Consider the following 18,557-nt stretch of genomic DNA (forward strand, 5'->3'; position numbering starts at 1 on the left):
GTGTTACTTCTAGGTTGAACTGCACTGATAATGCGAATAATAACCTAAGTGTTGTATGCCGTACTACTGGAGAAAATGTTTCACTATAGTCCACACCATATTTTTGACTACACCCTTTAGCCACAAGTCTGGCTCGATAGCGGACATTATTTTCACTATGACACTTTTTTTTTAGAACCCACTTGCACTTAACTATATTGCCACTTGCAGGAATATCAACAACTTCCCATGCTTTGTTGTCTTCAAAGCTTTTCAGCTCTTCTTTCACTGCCTGTTCCCATTGCTCCTTCTCTGGTCCCCTTAGTGCTTCTTCTAATGTCAGTTCATCACTAAAATATTCATTACACTGTTCTGTGCACATATATCCAAACCTTTCTGGTTTTTGTCTCACCCGTTGTGACTTTGATGTGGTTTCTGGTTGCTGTTCTTCCTCAGATGTCATGGACTCCTCCTCTGGTACATAGGTTTCATCCATGTCATTCGTTAAAATGAATGAATCCTCTCCATCATGGTCTGACACCTCTCCCACTGAAGATGTATGTGGACTATTTTCTGCTGGTTTGTCTTCTACCACTTCCATTTCAATCATATTTTCTTGATGAGATAACTTTTCATTTATGAAGACAACATCTCGACTGGTTATAATAGCCTTTGTTGAAGGATTGTATAACCTATACCCTTTGACATCCTCAGGGTAACCAACCAGTATGCATTGTTCTGATTTCTTGTCCCACTTACGTCTTCTCTCCTTGGGTATATGTCTCATGACAGTACTACCAAAAATCCTTAAATGACTGAGGTTGGGTTTGCCTCCTGTCCACAACTTGTACGGTGTACAGTGGTTCAATCCACCTTTTACAATTCTATTTTGTAAATAGACTGCTGTGTTAATGGCTTCAGCCCAAAATTCCTTGCCTAATCTTGCATCAAATAAAAGGCATCTTGCTTTCTCGATCAGAGTCCTATTCATACATTCACAAAGCCCGTTTTGCTCAGGAGTATAGGGATTGGTTCTTTGATGAATTATACCCAGTTTCTTCAAATAATTATCAAAATCTCTGTTACAGAACTCTGTGCCATTATCACTTTTTATTTTACAAGTATTTTTATTTTATTTGATGTTGAATTCTCAACTCTTGCTTTATATTCTTTAAAATATTGTAAAGTCTCATTTTTACCTTTTAAAAAATAAACATATGTCATGCTGCTGTGATCATCAACAAAAATGAGAAAGTACCTTGATCCTCCTAGCGATACATTCTCCATAGGGCCACATATATCACTGTGTACTATTTCCAATAGCTTAGTACTCCTGTTCCCTTTATTATCGAAGGGCAACCGACTTTGCTTTCCTTCACAGCACACTATACAGTTGGACTTGTTGATGTCGGCCTTCTCAGTTAATTTGACCCCCTCCACAGCATCCTGCATTTTATTCATGTTATCACTGTTGACATGTCCCAATCTACAATGCCAAACTTCTGGAGACTCTGCTGTTGCTGCCACCAAACAAGATGAAGTATTTAGTTTATAAACTCCATTTATAAGTGATGCAGTCGCTACTAGAGTGTCCTGTTTATTAAATATCTCGCATCCATCGCTTGTAAAATACACCTTGTTACCCTGCCATATCAGTTGGCTTACTGACAATAAGTTGGTAGATAATTTGGGCACACACAACACTTTTTCAACAGTTATGTTAAAGTCACATCCTTCAGTTGATGTTGTTATGTTTACTTTTCCACAACACAACACTGGGATTTTATTCTGGTTAGCAACCATGATTTCCTTGGTGAACCCAGAATAACATTCGTCGACCATCCAATCTTTATTGCTTGTCAAATGCGAACTTGACCCAGAGTCGACATACCAGTCACTCTTGTCAAATATTCTGCTAAAAAACACGGCACTGAATGCATTACTTGTTTTTGACGATTTATTTTCAGAATTCTTATAAGATTTATCTTTATAAGTGCATTGATTACGGTAGTGGCCATGTTGTTTACAATTATAACATTTGACGTGTTGTTTTTCTTTGACAGATGTCGACATTCGTTCATTCTCACCATTTTTTTTTTTTTTTTTTTAATAATTTTTATGGCCTGGTAACGAGACCTTTAAGCCCATTCTCACCATCTTTCTTGTACATAGACTGTGTACTCTTTACACTCTTTGATTTTTGATTCTTGCGGAAACAAGCAAACGCATTGTTGGCATCACTGTCTTCCGGTTCAATGTCCATCAATTTCCCTTTAATGGCGTCGGTTGTGATTATCATGCCCGAATGCTCGATTGCCATTATCATGGGCATATATTTTTCAGATAATCCAGCCAACATGATAGATCCGATCCACTCATCACTTATGCCAAAACCCGTACCTTGTAATTTCTGACCAGCTTCAACAATTTGTGTTACATATGACGTCATCGAAGTGCAATTTTCTAATCGAATAGAAATTAAATTCCTCAGTAGACTTATTTTTCTTGTAAATCCCGAGTCATCGAATAACATCTTCAATTTATCCCACAATTCATTCGATGTTGCTACATTCTTTATATGAACATAAAGAGCCGGGTCAATTGTTAGAATCAACTTCGCTTTTGTTCTCGCATCGTCTGCAGCTGCTGGAGCAACGTTGGGCTCAGGTTTGATACACCCAACCATTCCCTCTAAGACAAGGAAATTTTCTGCTGCGTAACACCATTCACTGTAATTTTCACGCCCTTGCAGTTTCGGCACACTAATGTGATAGTTCGAACTGGACGCCATTACTGATGCCTGACGCGACACAATAAATCTGCACAACTCAACACACTTAGTCCTATTCTGCCACGAATTATTATTATCGATAATGTCCTGATAATCAATAATTATACTGTCGCGAGAACTAAGTACTTTTTATGAGCCAGGAGCGGCCTGGGCCCATAACCTGTAATAAAACAACGTGACTGAGCGAGTACCGGAAAAGAACTGAACTTTATTTTCTAAATACAAAAGTAAAGAATCTCATAGACAACATTTGATGACACTCTGGTACAAGATGTCGCTAGTAGTAGGTACATCTATATTTTGCTATTTATAATATTTATCTTCAAATAAGTCATACAAATTCTTAATAGGCCGGCAACGCACTCGCGAACTTGACATTAAGATTGTCCACGGACAATCTGTTCGTTTACCACCTGTTCCAAGAAAAACAGTAATAAGTAATAATCTTTTTAATATTTCAGTTTACTATAAATTACAATTTTTAAGTTTAAAAATTCTTAAAAGGCCTGCAACACACTTGCGAACATTGCGAGTGTGCAGTAACGGCGGTATCAGTTAAGAACTGTTGTAATTCTTGTTAGGGCACGATAATTATACACACAGTATCCGTAATAAAGAAATATATTTACTGTTTAACTTGGAAGTGATATGTCTGCTTCCTACCACGATACACATTGGAATGAAACAGAAATGACCTGGAGCAGAGTGAGGTAAAGACAATTTGGCGCCTCGACAAGATGGCGGCTCGATCGCTCATTCAAATGACAGGAAAAATTCAATACAATGATTAATTTTTGCAATATTACTCAAATAAATCAACATGCCCCCTCAAAAATTAATTCTTGTACAAATCAAATGCCTAAACAGAACTATATAACTTCCAAGCGAGTCTGGGAAAATACAAAAATAATGATCCAACATTTGTTGCTCGGATAAGGGAAAACCCAGAAAAACCTTATCAGATCATTTCATCATCTTAAATTCGATACATTATATATATTACATATCAGAACACAATGAATATAACAGAATAATTAAATTAATAACAAATAATAGCCAACTCATTAAATATTATAATTGTAAACCCATGTTTCTCCTCATTTCATGAAACGTAACCGCTGGTAATGGTTTTGTTAACGCATCTGCAGGTTGTTGACCTGTGGGAATGTATTTTAGCTTTATTACATTTTTCTCTATTTGTTCCCTAGAAAAATGTCTGTCTGTCAGTTAATTGTCTTCATATATTACAATAGGAGTGGATATATCAATATGAATACTCCTTACCAAAGATTTAAGCCAAAAGGCTTCATATAAGGCCATATACTCAGCCGCTGTGGAGGAGGCTGCTACTGACTATTGTTTCTTTGTTGTCCAGGTTATTGAACAATGTTCAAACAATTTAAATATATACCCGGTTGTACTCTTTACATCATTACCTCCCCAATCGGAGTCCACATACCCAGTTAAGATGTTATTATATTCACACCTTTTATAACATAATTTAAAATCAGTTGTGCCTTTTAAATATCTAAGCACTTTTTTGAGGCATTGCCACAATTCTTTATTATTTTAATTTGTGTACCTACTTAATATATTAACGCTAGTGCTTAAGTCAGGTCGAGTACATAGCATTATATACATTAGACAACCAATTAAATTGCGACATGGAGCAGTGTAATTTTTTCTGAGTTTAGTGCTTCATAATTGAGTTTACTATCCATAGGAGTAGTTGCAGGTTTTTGTTGCAATCCTGCATGCAAAATTTATTTAAAACTGTTTTAATATAAGCACTTTGATCTAACATTATCATATCATCGCAACGAGTTATTTTAATTCCAAGAAATAATTTAATTTCATGTAAATCTGTCATTTTAAATTTACTCATTAAATATATTTTAAAACTGTTTATTGTATTTACATTAGCACTCACTATTACCAAATCATCAACATAAAGTACCACATACATATTTTTCTGTATATCTCCTTTATTTAGTATATAAATACATCTATCTACTGATGAATTCTGAAAACCCTCCCGCCTAAGAGACTGTTCAAAAATTTCAAACCAGTATCTAGCGGCTTGCTTTAGCCCATATAATGCTTTATTTAATTTACACACATAACCATTTTTGCAAGACTGGAACTTTTTTCTGGAACTTTCATATATATTTCTTCCTGTAGTACCCCATTTAGAAATGCAGTTTTTACGTCCATGTGATGTACAAGTAAATTATATTGATTAGCAAAAGCAATAATAAATCTAAAACTAGCTATTCTTGCAACAGGTGCAAAAGTCTCATTATAGTCTATGAGATATTCCTGGCTAAAAGCCCTAGCAACGAGTCGAGCTTTATAGCGTAAAGGCTTTCCGAATTCATCATTTTTTATATTAAACATCCATTTGCAATCTATAATATTTTTGTTATCTGGCCGTGGTACTAAAGTCCATGTTTTATTTAAAAATAGAGAATTTAATTGCACCTTCCCAATGAACTCTATCGTCTCGTGTTTTAATCTCTTGAAACGAATTTGGTATTTTACACAAAATTGAACTAGCATTATTTATAAGAAATAGGGGGACGACTTTAAGCCTATCACTCCTACGTGGTTTCAATACAACTGGTTGTGTCCTCATTATTTACGACCACTGAAAGATCATCAGAATGTGCATTTGGTTGTTCAAATTCGACGATGTCATGGTTAGTTTTGCGAATTTTCTGAGGAACTTCATAATCATCAGATTTACAGGTATCTGATTTATATCTGTCAGTTTTTTGAGACTTTATTGACTTTGAAATGTTGTCAATGTTAACATTATCATGAGAATTTACTATATTCTCTTCAGGTCGCAACGCAGGCCTGGATTGAAGTAATTTGTCTCATCTACTATGACATCTCTGACAGTAATAAATTTTTCGCATTTAGGATTCCAAACTTTATAACCGTTTGGTTCGTATCCCACAAGAATACCTTTCCATGACTTAACATCGAATTTTGTCTTATATAACTTATCATGCACATAAACTGTTGAACCAAAAAAATTTAAATATTTTATTTGTGGTTTTTTGTTATGCCACATTTACGAATTCAATCATCATGTAAGTAATTTATATATTATTTAACATTATACATTATAGTATGAAGTTGTAATAATTTTAAGCAGCATTATTTTCTTTAGGTGACGTAATTGGTGAATAATATCGTAATTGAAAAGGATATTTCTCTTTAAATGTACAAGCTGTGTGTGATGCAGAAATAAAATATATTAATGTTGTTCCCCATGGCCTGGTGCCGCTCATGATGCAACAACTTTTGTAAACTCAGTTCTACAAGTTAATTCAAATTTATTGATAAGAAGGTAGAACTTGATAAATGTGCCAACTAAATTAACAGGTATATTTGTTTATAGCTTAATATCGTACAGGTCTACTGAGAAATCACTGGATGGTTGTTAATAGTGCTTACTCAAATATACCTTATTCATTAACACCATTTCTCTGACTGACCAGAGATATGATGAAGTACACATTAAGAATAGGAATACTATAGAGAGGTAAATATATAGTATAATTTAGAGTATTAATAATTATACTATGTCAAAAAGTTGCAAGATATGTGACCCAAATGAAACATGATGTAAGGTTAAAATATTTGTCTTTTTCGGAAAATTTGGAGTATGGAAATGTCGCTTTAACATTGTATTTATTACTAGCTTAAGTTCAAGCTATTGTTATTGCCACAGCTGTTATGCAAAATATTTGTAAGGATTATAATTTGTAGATATACCGGCAGAAGTTTTAGTTCCAACACTTGATACAGTTTCAAGTCAAGAAGTTAATGAAGGAAATCAAGACGTAACTGAAAGAACAAGCTTTATTTATTATTTTGGAAAATTAATATATTCTTCTTAATTCTAGCAGAAACAAACATGTTGTATTTAAATGTCCTTTTGTACATATAAAATACTAGTACTTATTTTTCTTAGAAGAAAGTTAGTTAAAATTTTAATAAGTTATGTCGTTAATCTACCTATAAAATTAAATTATTATTTATCATAACCATGTAATGTAATGAAATATTAGGAAAAATAAATAAAACATAACATAATATAAAATTTATTTCATTATACTCTTATATATTACTAATATGTAATCCAATGTTATAAACAAATGTTATAAATGTAAACCAATGAAAATGTTAAAACCATCAACTTCAACTTCAACGAACATTAAAAAAACAGAACTGGTACAATTGGTTCAGGCTTTGTATAGTTATGCGCTTACCTACACATTCTGCGATTCATTTTTTATATTATAGATGACACTGATGACAAAGGCACTCTTCTCGGTTGCTGGAATGAGAGATAAGTTTCATTAGGTTAGAAAATTATGGTTCCCGAAACTAAGAGCCTTCTGAAAAGCGGTCACCACGTTCGAGTAGTCCACAGGAAAACAAATATGATGCCAAACTCATTGCCGTTAATAATTTTTCCTAATGTTTTAAATATGATAGCAAACGATGGAAAGCCATTAAATAAATTGACCAGGAAACCGTGTAAGCCTTCGCCCCATCGCCAATGTTCTTTAGTAATTTTAGTAAGATGAGGAAATTGAATTGAATCACTATACATTTCTTAACAAAAGTCAACCGATTTAATTTAATTTATAGGTTGGTCTGACGCACGATACCATTGTAAGTCCGGTAAAACTATCGATGGTTAAAATATTTACTCTCTAGACCCTTCGTGTAAAACCAGCCATATTCTGCTGCTGGACAGGCAGAGGTAGGCACGTAAGCCATCTAATTGTGCGATATTTTGAAAAATTTGTTTATTATTATCATATTAACAGATTTAAGTTCTACATTTTATTATATACCCAAGAATTTACAAGAATTTCATTACTCTTTTCAGTATTTACAATAAATCCTTTAGCTTCAAGAAGTGTTCTAGCGTCCTGAATATTTTGTAAACATTCAGTGTAGCTGGAGGACATAAACTTAATATTTCTTGTGTTAGCTTCTAATATTAATTTAATTATTCTAAATTCTAAACATTTTTATGAAACATATTCTTAAGAATCTTGCTACAAGTGCGCATGTGCAATAGTTACTCATTTGACTCGTTCGGTTGTTTACGAGTTGTTACGAATTGACTCGACCATTTTCCCGAAGTGGGATGGTCGAGTCGGAGGAGGGAGTTGTGATTATAAAAGAGGTTGTGACACATGCGCAGGGGCCGACTTCGCTTCCGACCGCCGACCCGTGCGGACGTCTGCTCCAGTGCTCTCTCCGTGTGAGTCATCAGTGCTGTAGTGCCATCTCGCTCGCTCCTTGTGAGTCATCGCCGCTTGCCAGTGCGCACGCGCTGTCCGACCGCTGCCTTGCTGCTTGCTGCCTGCTGCCCTCTCATTGGTCGCTTCGCTTCAATTTATGAACGCGGGTTTACCTGCGGCCCTCAGATAGCCACCTAACGGTGCCAAACGGTTATCTGTCGGTTAACGCCTTGTGCGGGAGTGTTTTTGTTGTAATTTATAGATTGTTCGAATTTGCTTTGTTCAGTCTCTGAATATAGTTTACTTTTAGGAACATCGCTGACCAAGAAAAAGGTATTTTATAACCTTTTATCCACGATAATAGAGTTGTATCACAAGTAATAAGTGAATAACATTCTTTGATAAACTACCAGTGAGCGCGAGGTGGCGCGCGCGGCGCTGGACGCGACTGCCTATAGTAGGCTGTGAGCAAGCTCCTTCATCCTGGATTCCCCTTTTGCCTATGATTAAATTCTTTTTGACCTTCTTTGTCCTTTTCTGATTTTGATGCGAGCTTGTAGTCAACTAATCGCTTACTGAATAGGTACTTGTATACCTATGTTCCTTGAAGTTGTTCTTTTAGATCTTTTAAGGCTATATAGAATAAAGTTGTGTCGAGTGACTGAGTCTTGGTATTGTGTGTCACATTGGAATCCGCATCCATAAGTAATTTTAATAGGTACATATTTCTTGTTTCCGCAGACAAGAACACTGTGAGTGGCCTCTGCTAAACAAGAAGTAGCTGTAGCATTTGGTTTCATTTGAAACCTGCGTCCTATATTAATCCTGTTTGAGATTGCGGTCTTTTCCTCTGGGTTCAAATTGGGTGCATTGATAAGAATACTTAGATAAAAGTTGTAAAGTGTAAGCTTACTGCAAGATCAAACTGTATGTCTTCACCTGGAGTATTAGACTTTGATGGATCTTCTCCCGATACCTGCAGCAGTTCATTGTCTCATCCAGTGACAAGTGGTCGTTAGGGCGGCGGCCGTGCGTTACCTGTTACGCGACGCTTTTGGTTATGTACGCCTTCGTTCGAGGATACATCTGGAATAGTAAGGTAAATGCTACATTACAACTGGATTTACACACGTGTAGTTACAATTTCAATCAAATGAAAACTTAGGGTAGTATTAAAGTCTCAAAGCTCAATGTATAATAAAACTTCACTTACAGGTAAGTCATATTGACGATTTTGTGTTGTACTTTGCCAAAACATGGTAGGGAAAATACTCAAAATGCGGTATACCATCAAAAGAAGATTCTTCCTTATCCTTGCATAGGTTCCCTCTTCCGTCCGAGAATGGGCCTCTGAAGTAAGTAGATCGGTTAATCTTTCCAATATGGACCGTCGATATTTGAGGTTTTAGAGGGGCGGGGAGGGGGTTGACGGCTACTTCGGAGCTTTTATATATACTCTAGGGGTAGGGCAGACAAGACCATGTGGATAGTGGGGTGCTCTGATTCGGTTTTGGGTACTTTTTTGATATTAAAAAAGTACAGGATAATACAGAATTAGACAATACAGAAAGTTACAAACAATGAAAAAAAAATTTTCAGCTATAAATTTCATTTTAAAATCCACAACAGACCTTATGCAATCCAACTTTTTCAAAACTTACTTTAACTCATCCGAGTAAGGATTAAGCCTTCTGCCAGATGACCTAGTAAGTCTGGGCATCGCAGCAAATTCCTCGCCAGGACTAGTCAGCCCACTAGGACCAGCAACCGGTTCGTCAAGGATCGGCGCAGAAGAGGAGGCCGTGACAAGCGGCTAATTTAAGTCCAACACTTGCACTTCACTTAACTCTTCAAACAATGGGCTTCGGAGACGCCATGGTAGTCAAACGTTGTAAGTTTATAGGAGTACGTAAAACGATTTCTACTGCAAGGGTGACAAACGATGACTGGACGCCATTAAACAAAATGAATGGCCTAAAAACAAATTTAGTGATCACCAAAAAGTATCGATACCCGAGTAGTATCGATATTTTCAATAACTTTTGTACTATCTACAAAACAAATATGGGCATTTAAACCGATGATCCATATTAGAAAGTTTAATGTCGATACCAGAGTAGTATCGATACTTTGAAAATTTTCGGAACCCTACACTAAGTGATTGACGTTTGACATCAATTATTTGTCAAATATATTTTGTAATTGCGTGTTACTTACCAATTTGTGTGAAAAGTTTTAATAAATGTATCTCATGAACCGTAAGTTTGCGCAACCTCAATCTTTGCAAAACTCTTTCTTTTAGTGAGTACTATCTACAAAAAAATGGGCATTTAAATCGACGGTCCATATTGGAAAGATTATCCAAAACAGCTTCACTATTAACTATGTCTAATGAAAACTTTATTTTTAGTGTTAAAGTTTGGGCTAAATTTTGTTTTCCTAATGGTGATTGGACATCCATTGAATCATTAAAAACATTGAATGCCCAGCATAGGATACTATGTGAAAATCATTTGAATGAATCTTCATTTACCAGCAGCGATAGGAAAAGACTTAACAAGTTAGATTAAGAGCGAATACAGGAGGATATAGACCAATTAAAAAACAAACATTGTAGTCCATATAGAGCAAGTTATGACATCCAAGTGAGTATTTACATTCATATTCTACCTAAGTCAAATAGACAAATTTTTATAGTCATGCTTTTTTACATAGAGGTAGGAAGTACATTTCTGACACACATTTTCTCCATCCACTTATTGGATTTGTTATCTTTTTCGAATTTTTTATTCAATTATTTTTGTATATTTTCCAGGAACCATCAACTAGCAAAGGTATTTTGTAGGACTTGGACGTGAAAAAGTTCAGTGAACTTACACCTCAAAAGCAAACGCTGTCTAAGAGATGCAGAAAAAATCTATCTGAAATAGTGAGGCTCTGAAAAAAGTTTCAAGGTGATAAAAACTCCAAAAGATCTATATTAAGTGTACTAACATCAAACGAACCTAGCAATGAAATATTAAAAAGCACATAAAATAATTCATTTTCTTTACTATTACAAAGCCAACTGAAAAACTTTATAAGAAAATTAACTGGAATGAGATGGACACTGGATGATAAAGTGGTTATTTTGAAAGAAAATATTTTTTTAACTGGATTATTATACATAATTATAAGTTTATAATAATACAAATAGTTTTAATCCGGTATAAAAAATTGGTTTCTTTCAATGTGTAAAAGCTATGTTAACCAAAGACAATACTAGGTTATTTTGTCAGCTCTCTCAAGGCATTATTGAACAAAATTCCAATGGTATGTGGAATCAACAGCCCAGTAATACAGACAGTAAAAGAAATCACAAAAGACCAAGATGTCAATGATAATTTATGTAAAATGGCTTTTGATGAAATGTCAATAAGAAAAAATCTGACATATAACGTAAAACTCAATGCTAAGGCCGTACTACTGTGATAGCAAACCATAGTCGAACTTTCATGGTTATCGGTGTTTGAAAATGCTGGAAACAGCCAATAGCATTTTACTTCTCAGGAGATTGTGACACAGCAGACAAGTCAGCAGCTCTTGTCGAGGAGGTAACCACTTCTTTAGAATATTATACAAAATGTGGTTGAATATTAATTTTTACAAATTTACATTGGCTTGTTTGCTTGAGTGCATGTTTAAAGATTTAATTTTTTTTTAAACGGTATTTCCAATTTACACTAGATATACAAATAAACAGAAAACTAAACATAGGTTGGTATAATAATTTAATTAATTGAACAGCGGAAAGATATTAAAACTTTTTTATGACTTATTTATCCATTGAACCATGACCATCCAAACTAATAATTGATGTACCTCTGCTGTACCATATTTATTTTCTTATTGCCGCTTGACCTGTGATTGGTTAAAATAATGCATTAATTGTTTTGAGAATAAGATCATAACCTTCCATTGCAGGTACAGTAAAGTGGAGCCACATAGAGGAGTTTTATAATAAAGATCGCGAGAATCCCAACCGTGTTTGCTCCAGCTTTAACCCAGCACCACTTACAACCAGTACAGAATGGCAAACAGAAAATCAAAGAGCGCCTAGCAGATCAAATTTTAAGCCATTCGGTTGCAGTTGGAATATTTGCCAAAGTAAGTTTCAAAATTTTATTGAAAAGTACTTCAGCAACGGTTCCCGAACAAACAAACAGGCAGAAAATTCAAATTCAATTCAGATGAATGATGACAAGACGCCCCTGGAACAACTGTCGCTGGACAAGCTTTTCGACTGAACGGAGATTCGACCGACAGGAAAGAGGTATAAACACTTATTATAATAATACTTGACATCTGTAATTGTGGATGTGATCCAAACCCCACGTCGGTCCAATTAAAAACTAGCTTAGGCAATTAGTAGCAGCGTTTTTAATACGCTGAAATTATTATTCTTCGAAGACACTAAACCTAGCTGCGCAACTGAATATCCCTGTAACAGCCAGGTGGAACCTCCAACCTACCAGGGAAATTAAGTGGCATCGCCGACTCAGCTACGCCTACGTCTGGCTATGCTCTCGGGGTGTAACTCCCATGATTAAGTTAATCGTTATGAAACGAATAACTGTATGTAGAAGAGAGTGCCTGCGTCTGGCTATGCTCTCGGAGTGTAACTCCCATCATTTAGTTAATCGTTATGAAACGAATAACTGTATGTAGAAGAGAGTGCCTGCGTCTGGCTATGCTCTCGGAGTGTAACTCCCATGATTTAGTTAATCGTTATGAAACGAATAACTGTATGTTGAAGAGAGTGCCTGCGTCTGGCTATGCTCTCGGAGTGTAACTCCCATGATTTAGTTAATCGTTATGAAACGAATAACTGTATGAAGAAGAGAGTGCCTGCGTCTGGCTATGCTCTCGGAGTGTAACTCCCATGATTTAGTTAATCGTTATGAAACGAATAACTGTATGTAGAAGAGAGTGCCTGCGTCTGGCTATGCTCTCGGAGTGTAACTCCCATGATTTAGTTAATCGTTATGAAACGAATAACTGTATGTAGAAGAGAGTGCCTGCGTCTGGCTATGCTCTCGGAGTGTAACTCCCATGATTTAGTTAATCGTTATGAAACGAATAACTGTATGTTGAAGAGAGTGCCTGCGTCTGGCTATGCTCTCGGAGTGTAACTCCCATGATTTAGTTAATCGTTATGAAACGAATAACTGTATGAAGAAGAGAGTGCCTGCGTCTGGCTATGCTCTCGGAGTGTAACTCCCATGATTTAGTTAATCGTTATGAAACGAATAACTGTATGTAGAAGAGAGTGCCTGCGTCTGGCTATGCTCTCGGAGTGTAACTCCCATGATTTAGTTAATCGTTATGAAACGAATAACTGTATGTAGAAGAGAGTGCCTGCGTCTGGCTATGCTCTCGGAGTGTAACTCCCATGATTTAGTTAATCGTTATGAAACGAATAACTGTATGTAGAAGAGAGTGCCTGCGTCTGGCTATGCTCTCGGAGTGTAACTCCCATCATTTAGTTAATCGTTATGAAACGAATAACTGTATGTAGAAGAGAGTGCCTGCGTCTGGCTATGCTCTCGGAGTGTAACTCCCATGATTTAGTTAATCGTTATGAAACGAATAACTGTATGTTGAAGAGAGTGCCTGCGTCTGGCTATGCTCTCGGAGTGTAACTCCCATGATTTAGTTAATCGTTATGAAACGAATAACTGTATGAAGAAGAGAGTGCCTGCGTCTGGCTATGCTCTCGGAGTGTAACTCCCATGATTTAGTTAATCGTTATGAAACGAATAACTGTATGTAGAAGAGAGTGCCTGCGTCTGGCTATGCTCTCGGAGTGTAACTCCCATGATTTAGTTAATCGTTATGAAACGAATAACTGTATGTAGAAGAGAGTGCCTGCGTCTGGCTATGCTCTCGGAGTGTAACTCCCATGATTTAGTTAATCGTTATGAAACGAATAACTGTATGTTGAAGAGAGTGCCTGCGTCTGGCTATGCTCTCGGAGTGTAACTCCCATGATTTAGTTAATCGTTATGAAACGAATAACTGTATGTTGAAGAGAGTGCCTGCGTCTGGCTATGGTCTCGGAGTGTAACTCCCATGATTTAGTTAATCGTTATGAAACGAATAACTGTATGTAGAAGAGAGTGCCTGCGTCTGGCTATGCTCTCGGAGTGTAACTCCCATGATTTAGTTAATCGTTATGAAACGAATAACTGTATGTAGAAGAGAGTGCCTGCGTCTGGCTATGCTCTCGGAGTGTAACTCCCATGATTTAGTTAATCGTTATGAAACGAATAACTGTATGTAGAAGAGAGTGCCTGCGTCTGGCTATGCTCTCGGAGTGTAACTCCCATGATTTAGTTAATCGTTATGAAACGAATAACTGTATGTAGAAGAGAGTGCCTGCGTCTGGCTATGCTCTCGGAGTGTAACTCCCATGATTTAGTTAATCGTTATGAAACGAATAACTGTATGTAGAAGAGAGTGCCTGCGTCTGGCTATGCTCTCGGAGTGTAACTCCCATCATTTAGTTAATCGTTATGAAACGAATAACTGTATGTAGAAGAGAGTGCCTGCGTCTGGCTATGCTCTCGGAGTGTAACTCCCATGATTTAGTTAATCGTTATGAAACGAATAACTGTATGTTGAAGAGAGTGCCTGCGTCTGGCTATGCTCTCGGAGTGTAACTCCCATGATTTAGTTAATCGTTATGAAACGAATAACTGTATGTTGAAGAGAGTGCCTGCGTCTGGCTATGCTCTCGGAGTGTAACTCCCATGATTTCGTTAATCGTTATGAAACGAATAACTGTATGTAGAAGAGAGTGCCTGCGTCTGGCTATGCTCTCGGAGTGTAACTCCCATGATTTAGTTAATCGTTATGAAACGAATAACTGTATGTAGAAGAGAGTGCGTGCGTCTGGCTATGCTCTCGGAGTGTAACTCCCATGATTTAGTTAATCGTTATGAAACGAATAACTGTATGTAGAAGAGAGTGCCTGCGTCTGGCTATGCTCTCGGAGTGTAACTCCCATGATTTAGTTAATCGTTATGAAACGAATAACTGTATGTTGAAGAGAGTGCCTGCGTCTGGCTATGCTCTCGGAGTGTAACTCCCATGATTTAGTTAATCGTTATGAAACGAATAACTGTATGTTGAAGAGAGTGCCTGCGTCTGGCTATGCTCTCGGAGTGTAACTCCCATGATTTCGTTAATCGTTATGAAACGAATAACTGTATGTAGAAGAGAGTGCCTGCGTCTGGCTATGCTCTCGGAGTGTAACTCCCATGATTTAGTTAATCGTTATGAAACGAATAACTGTATGTTGAAGAGAGTGCCTGCGTCTGGCTATGCTCTCGGAGTGTAACTCCCATGATTTAGTTAATCGTTATGAAACGAATAACTGTATGTTGAAGAGAGTGCCTGCGTCTGGCTATGCTCTCGGAGTGTAACTCCCATGATTTCGTTAATCGTTATGAAACGAATAACTGTATGTAGAAGAGAGTGCCTGCGTCTGGCTATGCTCTCGGAGTGTAACTCCCATGATTTAGTTAATCGTTATGAAACGAATAACTGTATGTAGAAGAGAGTGCCTGCGTCTGGCTATGCTCTCGGAGTGTAACTCCCATGATTTAGTTAATCGTTATGAAACGAATAACTGTATGTTGAAGAGAGTGCCTGCGTCTGGCTATGCTCTCGGAGTGTAACTCCCATGATTTAGTTAATCGTTATGAAACGAATAACTGTATGTTGAAGAGAGTGCCTGCGTCTGGCTATGCTCTCGGAGTGTAACTCCCATGATTTAGTTAATCGTTATGAAACGAATAACTGTATGTAGAAGAGAGTGCCTGCGTCTGGCTATGCTCTCGGAGTGTAACTCCCATGATTTAGTTAATCGTTATGAAACGAATAACTGTATGTAGAAGAGAGTGCGTGCGTCTGGCTATGCTCTCGGAGTGTAACTCCCATGATTTAGTTAATCGTTATGAAACGAATAACTGTATGTAGAAGAGAGTGCCTGCGTCTGGCTATGCTCTCGGAGTGTAACTCCCATGATTTAGTTAATCGTTATGAAACGAATAACTGTATGTTGAAGAGAGTGCCTGCGTCTGGCTATGCTCTCGGAGTGTAACTCCCATGATTTAGTTAATCGTTATGAAACGAATAACTGTATGTAGAAGAGAGTGCCTGCGTCTGGCTATGCTCTCGGAGTGTAACTCCCATGATTTAGTTAATCGTTATGAAACGAATAACTGTATGTAGAAGAGAGTGCGTGCGTCTGGCTATGCTCTCGGAGTGTAACTCCCATGATTTAGTTAATCGTTATGAAACGAATAACTGTATGTAGAAGAGAGTGCCTGCGTCTGGCTATGCTCTCGGAGTGTAACTCCCATGATTTAGTTAATCGTTATGAAACGAATAACTGTATGTAGAAGAGAGTGCCTGCGTCTGGCTATGCTCTCGGAGTGTAACTCCCATGATTTAGTTAATCGTTATGAAACGAATAACTGTATGTAGAAGAGAGTGCCTGCGTCTGGCTATGCTCTCGGAGTGTAACTCCCATGATTTAGTTAATCGTTATGAAACGAATAACTGTATGTAGAAGAGAGTGCCTGCGTCTGGCTATGCTCTCGGAGTGTAACTCCCATCATTTAGTTAATCGTTATGAAACGAATAACTGTATGTAGAAGAGAGTGCCTGCGTCTGGCTATGCTCTCGGAGTGTAACTCCCATGATTTAGTTAATCGTTATGAAACGAATAACTGTATGTTGAAGAGAGTGCCTGCGTCTGGCTATGCTCTCGGAGTGTAACTCCCATGATTTAGTTAATCGTTATGAAACGAATAACTGTATGTTGAAGAGAGTGCCTGCGTCTGGCTATGCTCTCGGAGTGTAACTCCCATGATTTAGTTAATCGTTATGAAACGAATAACTGTATGTAGAAGAGAGTGCCTGCGTCTGGCTATGCTCTCGGAGTGTAACTCCCATGATTTAGTTAATCGTTATGAAACGAATAACTGTATGTAGAAGAGAGTGCCTGCGTCTGGCTATGCTCTCGGAGTGTAACTCCCATGATTTAGTTAATCGTTATGAAACGAATAACTGTATGTAGAAGAGAGTGCGTGCGTCTGGCTATGCTCTCGGAGTGTAACTCCCATGATTTAGTTAATCGTTATGAAACGAATAACTGTATGTTGAAGAGAGTGCCTGCGTCTGGCTATGCTCTCGGAGTGTAACTCCCATGATTTCGTTAATCGTTATGAAACGAATAACTGTATGTAGAAGAGAGTGCCTGCGTCTGGCTATGCTCTCGGAGTGTAACTCCCATGATTTAGTTAATCGTTATGAAACGAATAACTGTATGTTGAAGAGAGTGCCTGCGTCTGGCTATGCTCTCGGAGTGTAACTCCCATGATTTAGTTAATGGTTATGAAACGAATAACTGTATGTTGAAGAGAGTGCCTGCGTCTGGCTATGCTCTCGGAGTGTAACTCCCATGATTTCGTTAATCGTTATGAAACGAATAACTGTATGTAGAAGAGAGTGCCTGCGTCTGGCTATGCTCTCGGAGTGTAACTCCCATGATTTAGTTAATCGTTATGAAACGAATAACTGTATGTAGAAGAGAGTGCCTGCGTCTGGCTATGCTCTCGGAGTGTAACTCCCATGATTTAGTTAATCGTTATGAAACGAATAACTGTATGTTGAAGAGAGTGCCTGCGTCTGGCTATGCTCTCGGAGTGTAACTCCCATGATTTAGTTAATCGTTATGAAACGAATAACTGTATGTTGAAGAGAGTGCCTGCGTCTGGCTATGCTCTCGGAGTGTAACTCCCATGATTTAGTTAATCGTTATGAAACGAATAACTGTATGTAGAAGAGAGTGCCTGCGTCTGGCTATGCTCTCGGAGTGTAACTCCCATGATTTAGTTAATCGTTATGAAACGAATAACTGTATGTTGAAGAGAGTGCCTGCGTCTGGCTATGCTCTCGGAGTGTAACTCCCATGATTTAGTTAATCGTTATGAAACGAATAACTGTATGTTGAAGAGAGTGCCTGCGTCTGGCTATGCTCTCGGAGTGTAACTCCCATGATTTAGTTAATCGTTATGAAACGAATAACTGTATGTTGAAGAGAGTGCCTGCGTCTGGCTATGCTCTCGGAGTGTAACTCCCATGATTTAGTTAATCGTTATGAAACGAATAACTGTATGTTGAAGAGAGTGCCTGCGTCTGGCTATGCTCTCGGAGTGTAACTCCCATGATTTAGTTAATCGTTATGAAACGAATAACTGTATGTTGAAGAGAGTGCCTGCGTCTGGCTATGCTCTCGGAGTGTAACTCCCATGATTTAGTTAATCGTTATGAAACGAATAACTGTATGTAGAAGAGAGTGCCTGCGTCTGGCTATGCTCTCGGAGTGTAACTCCCATGATTTAGTTAATCGTTATGAAACGAATAACTGTATGTAGAAGAGAGTGCCTGCGTCTGGCTATGCT

General features: G+C 37.5%; 3 long non-coding RNA genes across 7 annotated transcripts; 2 read left to right on the forward strand and 1 right to left on the reverse strand.

Annotated features, from left to right (window-relative positions):
- The first annotated feature begins 5,140 nt into the window (after positions 1-5,140).
- Positions 5,141-6,610, forward strand: LOC123719081. The gene is made up of 3 exons (XR_006755147.1): positions 5,141-5,868; positions 5,949-6,323; positions 6,551-6,610. It is a non-coding gene; the product is annotated as an uncharacterized LOC123719081 (long non-coding RNA).
- A 406-nt stretch (positions 6,611-7,016) lies between these two features.
- On the reverse strand, positions 7,017-10,003 carry LOC123719080. 2 transcript variants are annotated; one of them, XR_006755146.1, is made up of 4 exons: positions 9,705-10,003; positions 9,257-9,393; positions 8,983-9,129; positions 7,017-7,121 (listed from the first exon to the last, which is right to left on the reverse strand). It is a non-coding gene; the product is annotated as an uncharacterized LOC123719080 (long non-coding RNA). The 2 variants fall into 2 exon arrangements; XR_006755145.1 differs by having other exon boundaries at positions 8,957-9,129.
- Positions 10,004-10,231: 228 nt separating this feature from the next.
- On the forward strand, positions 10,232-12,538 carry LOC123719079. 4 transcript variants are annotated; one of them, XR_006755142.1, is made up of 6 exons: positions 10,232-10,301; positions 10,454-10,688; positions 10,859-10,997; positions 11,322-11,636; positions 12,007-12,189; positions 12,273-12,538. It is a non-coding gene; the product is annotated as an uncharacterized LOC123719079 (long non-coding RNA). The 4 variants fall into 4 exon arrangements; XR_006755143.1 differs by having other exon boundaries at positions 10,247-10,344; positions 11,309-11,636; XR_006755141.1 differs by having other exon boundaries at positions 10,248-10,344.
- Positions 12,539-18,557: the final 6,019 nt, after the last annotated feature.

The sequence above is a fragment of the Pieris brassicae genome (assembly GCF_905147105.1).
Source record: "Pieris brassicae chromosome W unlocalized genomic scaffold, ilPieBrab1.1 SUPER_W_unloc_8, whole genome shotgun sequence".
In the NCBI taxonomy this organism is placed as follows: domain Eukaryota; kingdom Metazoa; phylum Arthropoda; class Insecta; order Lepidoptera; family Pieridae; genus Pieris; species Pieris brassicae.